This window comes from Lucilia sericata, unplaced genomic scaffold (genome assembly GCF_015586225.1).
Source record: "Lucilia sericata isolate MDLA Ls3-8-SP2 unplaced genomic scaffold, ASM1558622v1 Contig001114F_arrow, whole genome shotgun sequence".
Lineage (NCBI taxonomy): Eukaryota > Metazoa > Arthropoda > Insecta > Diptera > Calliphoridae > Lucilia > Lucilia sericata.
The window spans coordinates 38,415-55,354 of NW_023995086.1; the positions used below are offsets into that span (position 1 = coordinate 38,415).

The following is a 16,940-nucleotide window of genomic DNA, read 5'->3' on the forward strand; positions in this document are numbered from 1 at the left end:
TAGTTCAGTTCTAGTTCAGTTCTAGTTCAGTTCTAGTTCAGTTCTAGTTCAGTTCTAGTTCAGTTCTAGTTCAGTTCTAGTTCAGTTCTAGTTCAGTTCTAGTTCAGTTCTAGTTCAGTTCTAGTTCAGTTCTAGTTCAGTTCTAGTTCAGTTCTAGTTCAGTTCTAGTTCAGTTCTAGTTCAGTTCTAGTTCAGTTCTAGTTCAGTTCTAGTTCAGTTCTAGTTCAGTTCTAGTTCAGTTCTAGTTCAGTTCTAGTTCAGTTCTAGTTCAGTTCTAGTTCAGTTCTAGTTCAGTTCTAGTTCAGTTCTAGTTCAGTTCTAGTTCAGTTCTAGTTCAGTTCTAGTTCAGTTCTAGTTCAGTTCTAGTTCAGTTCTAGTTCAGTTCTAGTTCAGTTCTAGTTCAGTTCTAGTTCAGTTCTAGTTCAGTTCTAGTTCAGTTCTAGTTCAGTTCTAGTTCAGTTCTAGTTCAGTTCTAGTTCAGTTCTAGTTCAGTTCTAGTTCAGTTCTAGTTCAGTTCTAGTTCAGTTCTAGTTCAGTTCTAGTTCAGTTCTAGTTCAGTTCTAGTTCAGTTCTAGTTCAGTTCTAGTTCAGTTCTAGTTCTAGTTCAGTTCTAGTTCAGTTCTAGTTCAGTTCTAGTTCAGTTCTAGTTCAGTTCTAGTTCAGTTCTAGTTCAGTTCTAGTTCAGTTCTAGTTCAGTTCTAGTTCAGTTCTAGTTGAGTTCTAGTTGAGTTCTAGTTGAGTTCTAGTTGAGTTCTAGTTCAGTTCTAGTTCAGTTCTAGTTCAGTTCTAGTTCAGTTCTAGTTCAGTTCTAGTTCAGTTCTAGTTCAGTTCTAGTTCAGTTCTAGTTCAGTTCTAGTTTAGTTCTAGTTCAGTTTTAGTTCAGTTCTAGTTCAGTTCTAGTTCAGTTCTAGTTCAGTTCTAGTTTCAGTTCTAGTTCAGTTCTAGTTCAGTTCTAGTTCAGTTCTAGTTCAGTTTTAGTTCAGTTTTAGTTCAGTTCTAGTTCAGTTCTAGTTTAGTTCTAGTTCAGTTCTAGTTCACTTTTAGTTTAGTTCTAATTCACTTTTAGTTCAGTTCTATTTCACTTTTCGTTCAGTTCTAGTTCAGTTCAGATGAACTAGTTCTATCGCATGTATCATTGCCTCTAACACACTCCCGTTAGCTGTTAAAAACATTAATTAATTCCAAAATATTTTTAACATATTTCAAAATTTATTGATAACAAATTTTGCTTAACCTTTAACAATAATTTAAATATTCCTCTAACTTTAATATTTCCACATCAAACCCATGCATTTTTAAACTTTCATCTAATACAGCTCAAACTTCGTAACTCTCTCTTTCCCACTCTCTTTTGTAACATTTAAAAAATCAGCTGTTTATTAAATTCCCAATTCTTTTATTTATTTCTGCCCCTCCCCTTCTATACAATTCATAAATTCCCGCTCTCTTTTAAACGAAAAATTCTTTGAATTCCTAAAATTCCATACCAAGAAGAGTCTAACAGAAGAAAATAAAACTCAATTATGACGGAGAAGAACAAAACAAAAAAAAAAGAAGAAAGAAAAAAAAAAAACAATAACTTTTACAGCCTACTCCCCCTTTTGTGTAAATGTAAGAAGAGTTGGTAAATGTTCAACTCAAACACTCAAATACTCAAAAATATTTTTCGTATTACATGTTGGCTGTTATTGTTGTTTCTTCGCTGTAAGTATGTAAAAATTTGTTTTGAGCTCAAACTCTTCTCAACAAAAAACCTCCCTCAAGAGTTATTAATGTAAAATGGTATCAAATGGTGTTATTTACTCATACAAACAAGAATATCCTAGATGAAGGAATATTTACATGAGAATATTTCCCTTTTTATTAGAGTATATTTTTGCTTTATTTGGGAATGTTTGCTGCCGATGTGGTGGCTAGTACCACAATTATCCCCTACAATGCGTCTAATGTTGGTGGTGGCGTTATTGTTTTCGTCTTATTGTTGTTGGCATTATTTGTTTGATTTGTTGTAATTTCGGTTTGTTAATTTTTTTTTCTCGTGTGTGTGTGTTTTTTTTTTTTTTTTCTTTCGTTTTGGGAAACACTCAGAAAAAAGTACTAAAACAAAAACAGTTTTAATATTGTTCTCATAGCAAACATACACACTGTGACAAAAATCTAATGAATTTTTGGTTTGTGAAGCGTTCGTTGTTTTCGTAGTTTTTTTTCGAATTTCGGGGTTTTTTACTAACGGATTTTGTGTGATGTTTGAAGAAAGTGTGGTGCTTGGAAAAATATTAATACAATTAAATATAAATGTCAAAAATATTATTAATTAAAAAAAAATAATAAAATAAAACCAGAAAAGTTTTAAATATAAATTTACGTTGTTTCCCTGCTTTGTTACCTTTCTAACTTAAAAAGTGTTTGTACTAGAAATTCCACCCCTGTAATACATATTTGTAAACGTTTTATTTTGAAAAGCAGCTGCTGCCTTTTAAAATATTTGAAATCGCCGTTAAATTTTATAACAAAACAACTACAACTACTTACTCTATGAGCATTTTCATTTTATAAAATTTTGAATTTTTAACCTAAATGTTTGGTGTTACTAAATGTTTGTTTGCGTTAATTATAAATATAAAATACTTTTGATATAAAAGATTTTTATTTATTAAATCTTTTCCAATTAAAAAAAAAATTAATCTTAAAAAATTTAATTTATTGTGAAAAATAGTGCCCTTTTTCTTAATTCTGTGTGTTTTGAAAATTTATCAAAATTTTTCTTAAAAGTGAAAATCACGGCACCAAAGTGGCGCCGTTACACAAAAATTTGGATTATCTTGAGGAATTTAAGGCCTTGGCCGGTAAGTTGGAAAATATATATAAACATATATAGTTTTAAATAGAGTAATAAAGGTAAAGATATTATTAGTCCAATTCAGAATTGGCAAATCGAAAAGGTAATAGCGATATATAACGATACAATGCTACGATGCTGATTGTGAGGAGGAAGCAGTTGTTATTAAACATATGAGGCCTAGAGCCCTATATAAGAGAGTTTGCACGATCACAGGATTTGATAACGGACCGATTACATCAAAATTGTATAATTTATTAGACGATCCGTGTTAAATTTTCAAGTTATTTTTTCTGAATATATAAAACTGCCTTTGGATCAATATATATTCTTTAGTCTCCTGTCTAGTCTATAGACAATTGTAGACTACCCCTTGAATTAGTCTTTGGATATGTATACGGACTTTTCAATGGACTAGATAATACACTTCTCTGATGTCTAATATATAGACTTGTCCATAGAATAGTCTATTGTCTAATCTATGGAATAGTCTAGCCTTTCACTAATCTATGGTCACGTAAAGTATATGACCTTTCAATAGACTATTATCTTAGTCTACTGAAAAGTCTATGGAATAGTCTAGTCTTTACACTAGTCTATGGTCACGTCGAAAGATTAATTCATGGTCTAATATACAGCCCAGTATATGGTCTAGTCTACAAACTAGGCTATTCTACAGAGTAGTCTAGTTTATAGACTATTCTATTATTTAGTCCATAGAGAGACAACGGACTAGTCTATGGACCAGTCTATTGACTAAATGCACTTGTTTATTGACGAATCTAATGACTAATCCATGGGCTAATACTTATGAGTAGATAATTTTGAAAGTGCAAGTTAAAAATGGATTTAGATGCAATTTGATGTGATGAGTTAAAATTCAAAATAGTTAATTTAAAAATTTTTACAGTTTATATATACTAAGTATATATTGATTAGTTTATTGACAGGTGTGCGGATTTAATAAAAATAAAATCCTGAACCTTTAAAAATTCTACTTACTAATTATAGCAAATATAAATATAAAATTTTAATATCGACATCAATCTACGCGCCTTGTAATTTACAAATTACAATCACTTAAAAGAAAATGAGGCCATACACGAATAAACTCTTTACAGAAGGCCCCAAAACTTAAAAAGGGTATATAGATTGGTTGGGTTATTGTTTAAACAATTATTTACTTTTGTTTTTGTTTTTTGGCATAATAAAGTTAAAACAACACAATAAAGTATTAAAACGCAATGTGGCGAGACATTAATACGCATTTGTATCGCAAGTCCAACCAATAACAACGAACGATTGGTGAATATACTCGAAAATGTAGTAATTTTTTTTATTGTTTTGGATTCATTAAATATGTAAAACACGTTTTTATGAAATGTTTAGGTTAATAACTTGATAATTATGAATGAAAAATTTATAAACATAAAGAAGAAAATACATTAAGGCTATTCACAGTTTTGCACTGTTTGACAGTTAGGAGAAGAACTAATAAAGTGTGAGAAAATTTTTTATTAAAAATAAACAAAATTTTAAATATTTTGACAGGTGGCAACTAAATAATAAAACTTCAACTCCCAACTCCAGTAGTACTTTTTCGCCTCAGCAGTTGTTAATTTACTTTCTTGTCTTGAAATTTTAAATTTAGAAAAGATTCTAATAAATTTGCTTTTGTCTATAGTCTAGTCTATAGTCTAGTCTATAGTCTAGTCTATAGTCTAGTCTATAGTCTAGTCTACAGTCTAGTTTATAGTCTAGTCTAGTCTAGTCTATAGTCTAGTCTATAGTCTAGTCTATAGTCTAGTCTATATTCTAGTCTATAGTCTAGTCTATATTCTAGTCTATAGTCTAGTCTATAGTCTAGTCTATATATAGTCTAGTCTATATATAGTCTATAGTCTAGTCTATAGTCTAGTCTATAGTCTAGTCTATAGTCTAGTCTATATTCTAGTCTATAGTCTAGTCTATATTCTAGTCTATAGTCTAGTCTATAGTCTAGTCTATAGTCTAGTCTATAGTCTAGTCTATAGTCTAGTCTATAGTCTAGTCTATAGTCTAGTCTATAGTCTAGTCTATAGTCTAGTCTATAGTCTAGTCTATAGTCTAGTCTATAGTCTAGTCTATAGTCTAGTCTAAAGTCTAGTCTATAGTCTAGTCTATAGTCTAGTCTATAGTCTAGTCTATAGTCTAGTCTATAGTCTAGTCTATAGTCTAGTCTATAGTCTAGTCTATAGTCTAGTCTATAGTCTAGTCTATAGTCTAGTCTATAGTCTAGTCTATAGTCTAGTCTATAGTCTAGTCTATAGTCTAGTCTATAGTCTAGTCTATAGTCTAGTCTATAGTCTAGTCTATAGTCTAGTCTATAGTCTAGTCTATAGTCTAGTCTATAGTCTAGTCTATAGTCTAGTCTATAGTCTAGTCTATAGTCTAGTCTATAGTCTAGTCTATAGTCTAGTCTATAGTCTAGTCTATAGTCTAGTCTATAGTCTAGTCTATAGTCTAGTCTATAGTCTAGTCTATAGTCTAGTCTATAGTCTAGTCTGTAGTCTAGTCTATAGTCTAGTCTATAGTCTAGTCTATAGTCTAGTCTATAGTCTAGTCTATAGTCTAGTCTATAGTCTAGTCTATAGTCTAGTCTATAGTCTAGTCTATAGTCTAGTCTATAGTCTAGTCTATAGTCTAGTCTATAGTCTAGTCTATAGTCTAGTCTATAGTCTAGTCTATAGTCTAGTCTATAGTCTAGTCTATAGTCTAGTCTATAGTCTAGTCTATAGTCTAGTCTATAGTCTAGCCTATAGTCTAGTCTATAGTCTAGTCTATAGTCTAGTCTATAGTCTAGTCTATAGTCTAGTCTATAGTCTAGTCTATAGTCTAGTCTATAGTCTAGTCTATAGTCTAGTCTATAGTCTAGTCTATAGTCTAGTCTATAGTCTAGTCTATAGTCTAGTCTATAGTCTAGTCTATAGTCTAGTCTATAGTCTAGTCTATAGTCTAGTCTATAGTCTAGTCTATAGTCTAGTCTATAGTCTAGTCTATAGTCTAGTCTATAGTCTAGTCTATAGTCTAGTCTATAGTCTAGTCTATAGTCTAGTCTATAGTCTAGTCTATAGTCTAGTCTATAGTCTAGTCTATAGTCTAGTCTATAGTCTAGTCTATAGTCTAGTCTATAGTCTAGTCTATAGTCTAGTCTATAGTCTAGTCTATAGTCTAGTCTATAGTCTAGTCTATATTTTAGTCTATAGTCTAGTCTATATTCTAGTCTATAGTCTAGTCTATAGTCTAGTCTATAGTCTAGTCTATATATAGTCTAGTCTATAGTCTAGTCTATATAGTCTAGTCTATAGTCTAGTCTATATATAGTCTAGTCTATATATAGTCTATAGTCTAGTCTATAGTCTAGTCTATAGTCTAGTCTATAGTCTAGTCTATAGTCTAGTCTATAGTCTAGTCTATAGTCTAGTCTATATTCTAGTCTATAGTCTAGTCTATATTCTAGTCTATAGTCTAGTCTATAGTCTAGTCTATAGTCTAGTCTATAGTCTAGTCTATAGTCTAGTCTATAGTCTAGTCTATAGTCTAGTCTATAGTCTAGTCTATAGTCTAGTCTATAGTCTAGTCTATAGTCTAGTCTATAGTCTAGTCTATAGTCTAGTCTATAGTCTAGTCTATAGTCTAGTCTATAGTCTAGTCTATAGTCTAGTCTATAGTCTAGTCTATAGTCTAGTCTATAGTCTAGTCTATAGTCTAGTCTATAGTCTAGTCTATAGTCTAGTCTATAGTCTAGTCTATAGTCTAGTCTATAGTCTAGTCTATAGTCTAGTCTATAGTCTAGTCTATAGTCTAGTCTATAGTCTAGTCTATAGTCTAGTCTATAGTCTAGTCTATAGTCTAGTCTATAGTCTAGTCTATAGTCTAGTCTATAGTCTAGTCTATAGTCTAGTCTATAGTCTAGTCTATAGTCTAGTCTAGTCTATAGTCTAGTCTATAGTCTAGTCTATAGTCTAGTCTATAGTCTAGTCTTTAGTCTAGTCTATAGTCTAGTCTATAGTCTAGTCTATAGTCTAGTCTATAGTCTAGTCTATAGTCTAGTCTATAGTCTAGTCTATAGTCTAGTCTATAGTCTAGTCTATAGTCTAGTCTATAGTCTAGTCTATAGTCTAGTCTATAGTCTAGTCTATAGTCTAGTCTATAGTCTAGTCTAGTCTATAGTCTAGTCTATAGTCTAGTCTATAGTCTAGTCTATAGTCTAGTCTATAGTCTAGTCTATAGTCTAGTCTATAGTCTAGTCTATAGTCTAGTCTATTAGTCTAGTCTGTAGTCTAGTCTATACTTTAGTCTGTAGTCTAGTCTATAGTGTAGTCTATAGTCTAGTCTATAGTCTAGTCTATACTTTAGTCTGTAGTCTAGTCTATAGTGTAGTCTATAGTCTAGTCTATAGTTTAGGCTATAGTCTAGTCTATAGTCTAGTCTATAGTCTAGTCTATAGTCTAGTCTATAGTCTAGTCTATAGTCTAGTCTGTAGTTTATTCTATAGTGTAGTCTATAGTCTAGTCTATAGTGTAGTCTATAGTCTAGTCTATAGTGTAGTCTATAGTCTAGTCTATAGTTTAGTCTATAGTCTAGTCAATAGTCTAGTCTATAGTGTAGTCTATAGTTTAGTCTATAGTCTAGTCTATAGTGTAGTCTATAGTGTAGTCTATAGTCTAGTCTTTAGTCTAGAATATTGTCCAGCCTATGGCATAGTCTATAGGTTAGCCCATAGTGTAGTCAATGGACTAGACTATAGACTTTGCTATATACTGGACTGGAGTATAGACTGCAGACTAGACTAAACGTAAGGCTCTAGACTACATTATAGACTATACTATATACTAGAATATGCACTAGACTATAGGCTAAAGTCAACACAATAATCCTCGGCCTTACAAATCCCCTAAAATTAAAGTTTTCTGCAATATTTTCCTTTAACAAAAAATCTCATAATAAAATGTTTAATAAACACAAGTTTAAAGTACAACTAGTATGAATTGTTGTTTTTTTTTTGGGTAAAATAATTCTGACGCTTTGTCAGCAAGTGTGTGACAATGATGTATGACTTTATGAGGGAAAATGTGTAAAAGAAAATCGTGAAGAAAAGATATTAATAAATTTAAAATGCTAAAAATGAATATTACAAATTTATTTTTCATATTCAATGAAAATCAACAAAAAAAAAAAAATATTAAAGAAGTCCCCCACATTGTACATAATATTTTGTAAGAATTTTTTATCAAGACTCTTTCTTTTTGTACTTTTGTTGGGAGCCCAATTCATTCAACTCACACACAACTTCTTACAACCACTCTACGAATCAAGAAAACCAACCAAACCAACCAGCAGTAAGTTGGTCTAATGAATAAATTATTTTCGTATTTTTAACACTCAACATATTGCACACGTCTGTCTATATTTAGTATTCCCAGTTTGTTGCTTTTTTTTTTGTCGAACAAAAAGTACTTTTAAACATTTATATTGTTTATATCAAATGGACTCCTCGTACTCATGCTCTTCTTATGTGTAATTCTTTTTTAGTTTTCTTTAAGAATTATGGCTTTGGTCAGTTACAATTTTTTGTTCATATATTTTGCTATTTTTCGCTTCTAGTTTTTGCTACAAACTTGGGCGCCACAATTTTTTTTTTTTTTTTAAATTATGTATGCTAAATTGTTTAACTATTACTACGTACGTATTTATGTATATGAATCTAGCTGTTAAGTGTTTTTGTTTTTTAGCCAAATTGGTCAAAACAAATATATATTAAATATTTATAAATAGAATTACAAAGTTTTAAGAAATTATGTTGAAAATTGTTTATTTATATGCAAAACTGAAGTGTTTTAAAGGAAAACCATGCAAAAAACACAATGTGGGCGCAAAGGCAAGAAAAGGCTAGGCTTTAGACTGGACTATAGACTATAGACTAGACTAAAGACTAGACTATAGATAATGCTATATAAATATATTAGACAACTGATTAGACTATAGATAAGACTATAAATATAAAAAACTATTAGACTAGACTATAGACTATAGACTGACTAGACTAGACTATGACTAGACTATAGACTAGGACTATAGACTAGACTATAGACTAGACTATAGACTAGACTATAGACTAGACTATAGACTAGACTATAGACTAGACTATAGACTAGACTATAGACTAGACTATAGACTAGACTATAGACTAGACTATAGACTAGACTATAGACTAGACTATAGACTAGACTATAGACTAGACTATAGACTAGACTATAGACTAGACTATAGACTAGACTATAGACTAGGACTATAGACTAGACTATAGATAGACTATAGACTATAGACTAGGACTATAGACTAGACTATAGACTAGACTATAGACTAGACTAGACTGTAGACTCGGACTATAGACTTAGCCTATAGACTAGACTATAGACTAGACTATAGATAGACTATAGACTAGACTAATAGACTAGACTATAGACTCGACTATAGACTAGACTATAGACTAGACTATAGACTAGACTATAGACTAGCCTATAGACTAGACTATAGACTAGACTATAGACTAGACTATTAGACTAGACTATAGAATAGACTATAGACTAGACTATAGACTAGACTATAGACTAGACTATAGCTAGACTATAGACTAGACTATAGACTAGGACTATAGACTAGAACTATAGACTAGACTATAGACTAGACTCTAGAACCTAGACTATAGACTAGACTATTAGACTCGACTTAAGACTAGACTATTAGACTAGACTATAGACTCGGACTATAGACTAGACCTATAGACTAGACTATAGACTCGACTATAATAGACTATAGACTAGACTATAGACTAGGACTATAGACTAGACTATAGAACTCGACTATCGACTAGACTATCGGACTAGACTATGAGACTAGACTATAGACTAGACTATAGACTAGACTCTAGACTAGACTATAGACCTAGACTAGCCTAGACTAGACTATAGACTAGACTATAGACTAGACTATAGACTAGACTATAGACTAGACTATAGACTAGACTATAGACTAGACTATAGACTAGACTATAGACTAGACTATAGACTAGACTATAGACTAGACTATAGACTAGACTATAGACTAGACTATAGACTAGACTATAGACTAGACTATAGACTAGACTATAGACTAGACTATAGACTAGACTATAGACTAGACTATAGACTAGACTATAGACTAGACTATAGACTAGACTATAGACTAGACTATAGACTAGACTATAGACTAGACTATACTAGACTATAGACTAGACTATAGACTAGACTATAGACTAGACTATAGACTAGACTATAGACTAGACTATAGACTAGACTATAGGACTATAGACTAGACTATAGACTAGACTATAGACTAGACTATAGACTAGACTATAGACTAGACTATAGACTAGACTATAGACTAGACTATAGACTAGACTATAGACTAGACTATAGACTAGACTATAGACTAGACTATAGACTAGAACTAGACTATAGACTAGACTATAGACTAGACTATAGACTAACTATAGACTAGACTATAGACTAGACTATAGACTAGACTATAGACTAGACTATAGACTAGACTATAGACTAGGACTAGACTATAGACTAGACTATAGACTAGACTATTGACTAGACTATAGACTAGACTATAGACTAGACTATAGACTAGACTATAGACTAGACTAGACTAGACTAGACTAGACTATAGACTAGACTATAGATTTGACTATAGACTTGACTATAGACTAGACTATAGACTAGACTATAGACTAGACTATAGACTAGACTATAGACTAGACTATAGACTAGACTATAGACTAGACTATAGACTAGACTATAGACTAGACTATAGACTAGACTATAGACTAGACTATAGACTAGACTATAGACTAGACTATAGACTAGACTATAGACTAGACTATAGACTAGACTATAGATTATTCTATAGTCTAGTCTATAGTCTAGTCTAGTCTATAGTCTAGTCTATAGACTAGACTAGTCTAGACTAGACTAGACTATAGACTAAACTAGAGACTAGACTATAGACTAGACTATAGACTAGACTATAGACTAGACTATAGACTAGACTATAGACTAGACTATAGACTAGACTATAGACTATAGACTTTCTTTTTTTGACCAACAGTTAAGTCTTTTAATTAACTGCCCTCCCATCCAGAAGATCTCAACTTACAACACAAGACGAGTATTTTAATTTTAAAGAAAAATTCACAAAAAAAACAGTTAAAAACAACACATTGATTAAAAACGTTTATGGAATTAAATTAAAAAAAGCATTTATTAGTTAAACATTTACAACAACAAAAATCAGGTAAAATGCCTAAAAAACCCAAAGTGCTAAAGAAAAATTCAATTCATTGTTGTTGTTGCGTATGACAGAAAATACTGCTGATGTGACAGAACAAAAGAATTTCAAAAATTTACGTTTTAAAATTAAATTATTTATATATTTTTGAATTTTTAAATAAAAATAAACACGATTAATAAACGTGGAAAAGAAGAAGAAGAAACAACCATATTAATGTTTATAAACAGAAAAAAAAAAAAATAATTAAACAACAACAAAAATTATAAAAACAAAACAAATAAATTATGAATTTTTAATGGCAAAAAATATATATAAAATTTACACAAAAAATATATAGAATAATAAATGTGATTGAGTGAGAAAATTATATATTTTTGGGTTTTGGGCTTTACACGAAAAAAAGGTGTTTATGTTAATTTAATTAAAAAAAGAAAATATTGTTTATTTATAAATAATAAAAAAACAGGTTTCTGGGAAATTTTGAAAAATGTCGAAAAGCGATTGTTCACCTTAAAAAAGAAGTTATTTTTATGCATTTCAGTCAAATTCGATATTTACTCTAATCTTGGTAATATTTCAGTCTATAGTCTCTTTAGTCTAGTTTTAGTTTCGTCTGTAGTCTAGTCCTAATATCGAATATAATCCAATCTAAAAATAGTCCTGTGTATTGTCTTAACTATAGTCTAGTACGTGACTATAGTCAGATTTATAGTCCGTGGTCTTGACTATAATCATGTCTAGGGTCTTGACTATATTTTGACTATATGTATTACAAATTATATGCTTGTCTATAAAGCAATCTATATTCTTGACTATAGTCAAATCAGTTGTATTCTCTAGACTATGGTCTGATCTATAGTCGGATGTTTTGAGTTGACTGTACATTTAAGCAGTCTGATCTTTAGTCATTGCTATAGTCCAGTCTGTAGTCTCAACTATTGCATTGACAATATCTACAGTCTACAGTCCTGACAATATCAACTTTAACAATTACAACTACATTCTAAGTTCAATGCTTTTATCCATTAAAACTATTTTTATAAAAAATCATTTGTAAATGATGAAATCTGACACTAAAACTGATGATGAGCAAAGATATTACCCAGCAAAAAAAGTGTGGAAAAAGATGTAGAATTTTCATCACAACTAGTAACCCGAAGTGCTTCAAATTCGGGTGTAAAACCTATGAATTTTACATTAGCGTGTCATTGGAGGGATGTTGTTCATTTTTGGCAGCTTTGAACTACATCTGATCTTATTTTTAGAAGCAGTAAAAATCCGATATTTGGATGTCAAAAATAAAACACATTCTCTTAATGACACGCTTATGTAAATTTCACTACTCTTTCACCAAATCATGATGTACTTCAAATATGTTATTTGTAATGACTTTTCCACATCTCTTTCCTCACTTTTAACTGGGGTTTCATTTGTAAGGAAATATTTGGTTTATAAAAGTGAAAAATATGAAATCGCATTTTAAGATGTGATTAAGATGTGGTTTGTAAAGTATGACATCAAATATTTTTTGCTGGGTAATGATTGAATTGACAAGACGACTACGTGTCTATTCATTTCGAAACTACGAGGGTGATTTTTTTCATATGATTTCTGTAATGAAGGGTGTTTAGCACTTGAGTTTTTGTGTATTTTGGGTATTTGTTTGTTTTTTATTTTTCAATTTCCATTTAACGTTTTTTAATATAAATTTAATTATGTATTTGAAGCGTAAAAAACATTTGCAGAAAAGGGACATGTGTCCTTTTCTTCCCAATCCAAGCAAAACACATCTGAAAGCAGTGATATATAAAAAAGTAAATTGATTTTTTTCTTTCTTTATTAAGTTAAAGGGGTCGTTATAATGTTTTTCAAACGTTTTATTAAACAATGGAAAGACAACAATAGACTCTTGGGAAAGATAATTGCAAAAATAAAAATAAATTTTTTATTAAATTCAGTTGTGCATAATATTAAAGGCATTTACTACATAACTTTAACTTTATAAAGGAATTGGTCCTTCCAGCTCTTAATAGCCAGACATCTCGAAATGAGAGTATATTTTTAGGTGCTTTTTAATATTTAAGTACTTTTTTATTAGAGTTTAATTTTATTTTAGATATTTAATTTTAAAATTTAAATTTAAATACCATTTTAATTAAATTGTTGTATTTTTATTATATTCATTTAAAATTTAAATAGAACTTTAATTTTTTTTATTAAAGCTCCTAACTAAATTTATCAAAACAACCACAAAATCAAATGATAAAATTACAAAAAAAAAAAAATTTACTCAAAGCAAAAATTTCAAATATTCATTAATAAATAATGAATATTGTTAATAAAATCAAAAATATAACAAAATCAAAGCAAAACTCTGCTAAAAGTTAGTTTGACAAAAAGAAAAAAAAAATTATTTAAATTAGATTTAATTAAACTTTTAGTTAACATAATAGTAAAGCACAAAAATTGATTTTGTGAAAATTAAATAGTTAAAAGAAACTAAAACAAATTAAACAATTTCAATGTTTTACAGGGATTTTGAGTAAAAATAACCAAAAAAGTCTAATCTTGACTTGTCTTGTCTATAGTCTAGTCTACAATCCAGTCTAAAGTCTAGTCTGTGGTCCAGTCTATAATCTAGTCTGTAGTCCAGTCTATAGTCTAGTCTATAGTCTAGTCTATAGTCTGGTCTATAGTCTAGTCTATAGTCTAGTCTATAGTCTAGTCTATAGTCTAGTCTATAGTCTAGTCTATAGTCTAGTCTATAGTCTAGTCTATAGTCTAGTCTATAGTCTAGTCTATAGTCTAGTCTATAGTCTAGTCTAGTCTAGTCTATAGTCTAGTCTATAGTCTAGTCTATAGTCTGGTCTATAGTCTAGTCTATAGTCTAGTCTATAGTCTAGTCTATAGTCTAGTCTATAGTCTAGTCTATAGTCTAGTCTATAGTCTAGTCTATAGTCTAGTCTATAGTCTAGTCTATAGTCTAGTCTATAGTCTAGTCTATAGTCTAGTCTAGTCTAGTATAGTCTATAGTCTAGTCTATAGTCTAGTCTATAGTCTAGTCTATAGTCTAGTCTATAGTCTAGTCTATAGTCTAGTCTATAGTCTAGTCTATAGTCTAGTCTATAGTCTAGTCTATAGTCTAGTCTATAGTCTAGTCTATAGTCTAGTCTATAGTCTAGTCTATAGTCTAGTCTATAGTCTAGTCTATAGTCTAGTCTATAGTCTAGTCTATAGTCTAGTCTATAGTCTAGTCTATAGTCTAGTCTATAGTCTAGTCTATAGTCTAGTCTATAGTCTAGTCTATAGTCTAGTCTATAGTCTAGTCTATAGTCTAGTCTATAGTCTAGTCTATAGTCTAGTCTATAGTCTAGTCTATAGTCTAGTCTATAGTCTAGTCTATAGTCTAGTCTATAGTCTAGTCTATAGTCTAGTCTATAGTCTAGTCTATAGTCTAGTCTATAGTCTAGTCTATAGTCTAGTCTATAGTCTAGTCTATAGTCTAGTCTATAGTCTAGTCTATAGTCTAGTCTATAGTCTAGTCTATAGTCTAGTCTATAGTCTAGTCTATAGTCTAGTCTATAGTCTAGTCTATAGTCTAGTCTATAGTCTAGTCTATAGTCTAGTCTATAGTCTAGTCTATATAGTCTAGTCTATAGTCTAGTCTATAGTCTAGTCTATAGTAGTCTATAGTCTAGTCTATAGTCTAGTCTATAGTCTAGTCTATAGTCTAGTCTATAGTCTAGTCTATAGTCTAGTCTATAGTCTAGTCTATAGTCTAGTCTATAGTCTAGTCTATAGTCTAGTCTATAGTCTAGTCTATAGTCTAGTCTATAGTCTAGTCTATAGTCTAGTCTATAGTCTAGTCTATAGTCTAGTCTATAGTCTAGTCTATAGTCTAGTCTATAGTCCAGTCTATAGTCTAGTCTATAGTCCAGTCTATAGTCTAGTCTATAGTCTAGTCTATAGTCTAGTCTATAGTCTAGTCTATAGTCTAATTTATAGTCTAGTTTATAGTCTAGTCTGACTGCATATTTTTTTTGTAAAATTTTCCCTAAAAGTTCAATTGTCTCTCAACAATACGCCATAAAGAACTCATAACAATTTTTCATCAACTCCCACTTAAAACTGTAACAAATCGTTAATAGACTCTCTTTTGCATCATAATATTTTATCTGCACCAACAACGCCTGTCCTTCTTTCTCCAGATTCACTAGATGACAACTTTTGAATGATTAAAATGCAACAATTTGTTTCTGGTATTTATCGTGGACATTTTTAGTGATAAATGTTGTAATCTCAGTATTTTAAAATGTGTTATAAAACTGTGAAAAATTGTAATAAAACCAAAACCATTATTTTCAGCAAAAAAATGTATGTGGTTGAAATTAGTTGCAATTTGATCGCAGTTATTTTTGCTCTGTTTTTTTTTTTTTTTTTTTTTAAAGCTCATAAAACATTTTGAATGCACAAAATTGTGCATCTATGCTGTTGAATTTTTTTATTTAGGGCTTAAAATTTTCTATTAAAGTTTAGGTGTTTGTAGATTATTTGTGCACCATGCTCAAAACTCGATGTTGTGTCAAAAAAACACTTTTTTCTGTATTTACATTTGTCACGCTAGTATGCATAAATATAACAACAAAAATACCACAAAAGTTTTTATATGATGATTTTGGTTTGTTGTAGATTTGTTTTTGGGTCTTAATAGTATAAAAATTTTGAATATGTATATTGCAAAGATCTGCATGTCTGTATATATAAAGAAACAGGGTGTTATAAAAATTAGATGAAAAACTAGTTTTTTGGTTTTACTTTTGTTTTGGAGGGACTTTGTCTTACTTTGACAAGTGATGGAATATACTTTGAAAATGTTGTAGTATTTTGTTTTAAATAACTGTGTTTTTTTGGAACACCCTTTATTTGTTAGTATTTTTTGGCATAAATATTAAACATTGTTGGTTGTTTGGTGTTGAATGATGCTGCCTGCAGTCCCTGTCACTTGTAATTGTTTATTTGTTTATGAGGTTTTCAAAAAGTGTCATCAACACGAAGATTAAGGGTGTTCACTTATTGAGGAAACATTTTTTAAATCTTCAAAATTTATTAATTTTTATACCAATTCATATCAAAAATTAGAACAATTCTCATTTGCTATTAATTAACCGGACTGTAGTCTAACCTATAGTCTAATCTATAGTTTTGACTATGGTCTAAACTATAGTCTGACATAGTCAAATCTATAGTCTTGACTATAGTCTAATCTATAGTCTTGGCTATAGTCTTGACTATAGTCTAATCTATAGTCGTGACTATAGTCTATAGTCTTCACTATAGTCTTGACTACAGTCCAATCTAGAGTCTTGTCTATAGTCTAATCTATAGTTTTGTTTATAGTCTAATCTGTAGTCTTGACTATAGTCTAATCTATAGTCTTGGCTATAGTCTAATCTACAGTCTTGAGTATAGTCTAATCTATAGTCTTAACTATAGTCTAATCTATAGTTTTGACTATAGTCTAATCCATAGTCTAGACTGTAGTCTAATCTATAGGTTTGACTATAGTCTAATCTATAGTCTTGACTATAGTCTAATCTATAGTCTTGACTATAGTCTAATCTATAGTCTTGGCTATAGTCTAATCTATAGTCTTGACTGTAGTCTAATCTATAGTCTTGACTGTAGTCTATTTTATAGTCTTGACTATAGTTTAATCTATAGT

The 16,940-nt window shown here is 30.3% G+C and overlaps 1 protein-coding gene across 4 annotated transcripts in view; it reads left to right on the forward strand.

Annotated features, from left to right (window-relative positions):
- The first annotated feature begins 2,786 nt into the window (after positions 1-2,786).
- The window catches only part of LOC119610083 (protein scalloped), a 59,351-nt gene continuing 45,197 nt past the window's right edge, over positions 2,787-16,940 (forward strand). For all 4 annotated transcript variants that reach the window (XM_037965179.1, XM_037965180.1, XM_037965181.1 and 1 more), the window contains exon 1: positions 2,787-2,846. The gene's annotated coding sequence lies outside the window, so the exon portion shown is untranslated. The remainder of the gene's footprint in view (positions 2,847-16,940) is intronic.